Here is a 5,003-nt window from a genome sequence, read left to right as displayed (position 1 = left end):
AGCTGCAGTTGGAAAGAGGACAGGCACTACTGCAGATGGAATCATTTACACATTATCACCACTATGCCACATTGCACAGACACAGGCGTGTGTCTCGAAGAGGTGTGTGTGTGTTTGTTTGTGGGTGTGCGTTCATTTGTGCGTGCATGTGTGCGTGCACACGTTACCTTAATGTATTTAATATATCTTGGTGTTCCATTTGTCTATCTGCTGTAAGTTGTAAACAGTGATTCATCCAGGAACCTATGGAGGAGTGTGTTCTCAACCCACCTTCACGACTAGGTCAAGGTAAAAGTCTTAGTGCCAATAAACCTTTGTGCTCAGGTGGAGTGTAAGATAGTTGGAAAGAGGACAGGCACTACTGCTGATGGAATCATTTACACATTACCACCACTAGACCACAATGCACTCAGACAAAGGGGTGTGTGTCGAAGAGGTGTTTGTGTGCGTATGGATATGGACAGTTGTTGAAGGCGTTGTTAACTGTTAACAATGAGAAGCTTTCAGCTGAGTTTGAAGTTCACTGCTCTAGCATCATCAACACCTGAAGCACCTCATGTCCCACCTCATTTGCCAGGGGTTATTGATATGACTTCTACAGGTGCGGCAAATGTAAATGAACTCCAATGGAGCTTGTGGGATATTTAACCATCTGGAACTGGTGTCATAGCTGAGACAATAAATGGATGTGATGGGGATTTGCGTGTCCATGCGTCAGTCACTCAGAACTTTTTCATGTGTGATCTTTTGGAAGTGATAAAACTGTTTGGTCAAGTTCTCTCTAGTGTGTCAGTTACTGTTACAGTAAGCACAGGCCATATTAGTGTGTGGCCAAGCCACTGTGTTGGGACAAGAGGCAAGGCGAGGAGAGGTATTCTATATTATTACCTAGCTATTCTCTGTTTCTGGATGGTTTCTGGATGGTTTGGTGAACAGCTTGGTGCAGGAATATACTGTAACTTAAACTACATCTGCGTCAGAGGAGGCTAGTGGGATGACCTATCGGAGGATGGGCTAATTGTAATGGGTGGAATGGAATAAATGGAAGGGTATCAAACACATTACACATATGGAAACCACGTTTGACTCCGTTCCATTTATTCCAATCCAGCCATTACCATGAGCCCATCCTCCTATAGCTCCTCCCCCCAGCCTCTGATCTGCGTTGTCCAGAGTCATATGGTGAGTAAATCCCTCTCTGTTTCTCTCTGCTCCCACCAGGATGAACTCTCAGCTGTGATATTTGGACCACTTCCAACATCCCAGACCCAGATCTATCATTGTCCATCACTCCACAGTCTACTGTATCATCGTCCATCACTCCACAGTCTACTGTATCATCGCCCATCACTCCACAGTCTACTGTATCATCGCCCATCACTCCACAGTCTACTGTATCATCGTCCATCACTCCACAGTCTACTGTATCATCGTCCATCACTCCACAGTCTACTGTATCATCGCCCATCACTCCACAGTCTACTGTATCATCGCCCATCACTCCACAGTCTACTGTATCATCGTCCATCACTCCACAGTCTACTGTATCATCGTCCATCACTCCACAGTCTACTGTATCATCGCCCATCACTCCACAGTCTACTGTATCATCGCCCATCACTCCACAGTCTACTGTATCCTCGTCCATCACTCCACAGTCTACTGTATCATCGCCCATCACTCCACAGTCTACTGTATCATCGCCCATCACTCCACAGTCTACTGTATCCTCATCCATCACTCCACAGTCTACTGTATCATCGTCCTTCACTCCACAGTCTACTGTATCATCGTCCATCACTCCACAGTCTACTGTATCATCGTCCATCACTCCACAGTCTACTGTATCATCGTCCATTACTCCACAGTCTACTGTATCATCGTCCATCACTCCACACAGTCTACTGTATCATCGTCCATCACTCCCCAGTCTACTGTATCATCGTCCATCACTCCACAGTCTACTGTATCATCGCCCATCACTCCACAGTCTACTGTATCATCGCCCATCACTCCACAGTCTACTGTATCCTCGTGCATCACTCCACAGTCTACTGTATCCTCGTCCATCACTCCACAGTCTACTGTATCCTCGTCCATCACTCCACAGTATACTGTATCATCGTCCATCACTCCACAGTCTACTGTATCATCGTCCATCACTCCACAGTCTACTGTATCATCGTCCATCACTCCACACAGTCTACTGTATCATCGTCCATCACTCCACAGTCTACTGTATCATCGTCCATCACTCCACAGTCTACTGTATCATCGTCCATTACTCCACAGTCTACTGTATCATCGTCCATCACTCCACAGTCTACTGTATCATCACCCATCACTCCACAGTCTACTGTATCATCGCACATCACTCCACAGTCTACTGTATCATCGTCCATCACTCCACAGTCTACTGTATCATCGTCCATCACTCCACAGTCTACTGTATCCTCATCCATCACTCCACAGTCTACTGTATCATCGTCCATCACTCCACAGTCTACTGTATCATCGTCCATCACTCCACACAGTCTACTGTATCATTGTCCATCACTCCACTGTATCATCGTCCATCACTCCACAGTCTACTGTATCCTTGTCCATCACTCCACTTTCTACTGTATCATCGTCCATCACTCCACAGTATACTGTATCCTCGTCCATCACTCCAGTCTACTGTATCATCGTCCATCACTCAACAGTCTACTGTATCATCGTCCATCACTCCACTTTCTACTGTATCATCGTCCATCACTCCACAGTCTACTGTATCATCGTCCATCACTCCACAGTCTACTGTATCATCGTCCATCACTCCACAGTCTACTGTATCATCGTCCATCACTCCACAGTCTACTGTATCCTCGTCCATCACTCCACAGTCTACTGTATCCTCGTCCATCACTCCACAGTCTACTGTATCATCGTCCATCACTCCACTTTCTACTGTATCATCGTCCATCACTCCACTTTCTACTGTATCATCCCAATGAACTGATAATACTGGATCTGACCTCCAGCAACATACTTTTCTAATCTCCTGCATTTGATTTACTAAGCATTTAGGTGTATTGGCTGTCAGAAAGAAAATGAACTACACCATGGTGGGTGGAGTGGGCCACAGCTTGGTAGTAGATCATGTGAATTAAGCAAATTTTCCATTGTGATCATAAATCCCCTCATATAGAATGACCTATTTTGCATCTCATCTAGGGCATATGTTACTGAGAGAGGTAGGCTACTGAGAGACGGCAGTCTACTGAGAGAGGTAGGTTACTGAGAGACGGTAGGCTACTGAGAGAGGTAGGCTACTGAGAGAGGTAGGCTACTGAGAGACTGTAGGCTACTGAGAGAGGTAGGCTACTGAGAGAGGTAGTCTACTGAGAGACTGTAGGCTACGGAGACACGGTAGGCTACTGAGAGACTGTCAGCTACTGACACACTGTAGACTACTGAGACTGTAAACTACTTAGAGACGGTAGCCTACTGAGAGACTCTAGGCTACTGAGAGACTGTAAGCTACTGGGAGATGGTAGGCTACTGAGAGACTGTAAGCTACTGGGAGATGGTAGGCTACTGAGAGACTGTAAGCTATTGAGAGACTGTTGGCTACTGGGAGATGGTAGGCTACTGAGAGACTGTAAACTATTTAGAGACGGTAGGCTACTGAGAGACGGTAGGCTACTGGGAGACTGTAGACTACTGAGAGATGGTAGGCTACTGAGAGATGGTAGGCTACTGAGAGACTGTAGGCTACTTCATATACAGAAAGAACATGATCCCCCATCTATTGACCTGTCTAGGAGCAGAGAAAATGTATGTAAACCGTCATTGCCCCTGCTCTTTCTTCCTGATCAAAGTCAAAGATGACTCATCTGTCATTCAAAGATTTGCGGTATTTTCAGTGGGATTATATTCTCTTCATTGCAGAACCCAGATGAGGACCGCATATATCGAGATTAAGGCCGATTATAGATAGATTTTAATCCGATCCCTGCGGGAACTCATGCGGATATTTATTTAATTCAAACAAATGTTTTCTAATGAAGAAAACACATATTCATTAAATAAAGTAATGATCTATGTTGGCCATGTACTACAAGTCTAACATAGTCTTTATGCTCATTTTACTTTGAAAGGTTTACGAGTTTTCATGAATGCAAATTGCGATCAATGTCTAGACTGTTCAGCTCCCCTTGATGAAAGTCGCCCATATGGTAGTGGTAAACTCATGAAAACCGAGAAGGTCATTTATCTGCGGATGACTATTCTGTTGTCTATATGAATAGGATGAATACATACAGTTTGTGACAAAGTACGTATTTCTTTACAGAGTTAATGAATTGATATGTTATGGCAAGGAAACATGTTATAATACTTACTGTACCGACGTTGCTAGTGTTGAAGGAGAATTATCCAAATGTCATATTATTCTGGAGCGTGGATGGGAGCTCACAACTGTGTCACTGTCAGTTCGTAACGTAGTCTACCTACACTTCAAGGCTGTGGAATACTGGTACTGCTTGCGAGCTGCCACTGCTGTCCTCTGTCCGACGTTTACTATCATCCGGTCCTTAACGCAAGGATTTTAACCCTTCATCTACTGAAAAGATAACGTCTAATCAGAGCGTCGAGGACTAAAAAATCAAACAAAGTGTGTTTTGTTCGTTTATTAGGATCCCAAATGGCAGAAGCTAGTCTCACTTGGGTCCGACATCACGAAAAAGGCATTACAGACAACAATTCACACGGATCAAACCACCAGTGCAAATAATGAAATAATGAAAGTGTTAAGGGTATTACTTTACGATACGTTAAAGCCTAGGGATTGCATTTTGGCTACCCATTAATCTAAAATACCATATAATTATAATATTTTACGATTATTATAAAGTGAACGAACTTCAATGTCCACTAGCTGGCGCCATGTACTTTCACAAATTGACAAGAACAATCAGTTTCAAGAAAATCGGATAATTCTAAATTATATGTACACTTTT

General features: G+C 44.0%; 1 protein-coding gene across 1 annotated transcript in view; it reads right to left on the bottom strand.

Moving 5' to 3' along the window:
• Positions 1-4,514, bottom strand: part of LOC109905078 (mucin-2) — a 21,259-nt gene extending 16,745 nt beyond the window's left edge. Inside the window, exon 1 of the mRNA XM_031800172.1 lies at positions 4,386-4,514. The gene's annotated coding sequence lies outside the window, so the exon portion shown is untranslated. The remainder of the gene's footprint in view (positions 1-4,385) is intronic.
• Between the last annotated feature and the right edge of the window lie 489 nt (positions 4,515-5,003).

Source organism: Oncorhynchus kisutch, linkage group LG2 (genome assembly GCF_002021735.2).
Source record: "Oncorhynchus kisutch isolate 150728-3 linkage group LG2, Okis_V2, whole genome shotgun sequence".
NCBI classification, from domain to species: domain Eukaryota; kingdom Metazoa; phylum Chordata; class Actinopteri; order Salmoniformes; family Salmonidae; genus Oncorhynchus; species Oncorhynchus kisutch.
This window is presented reverse-complemented; position numbering and strand designations above follow the sequence as displayed.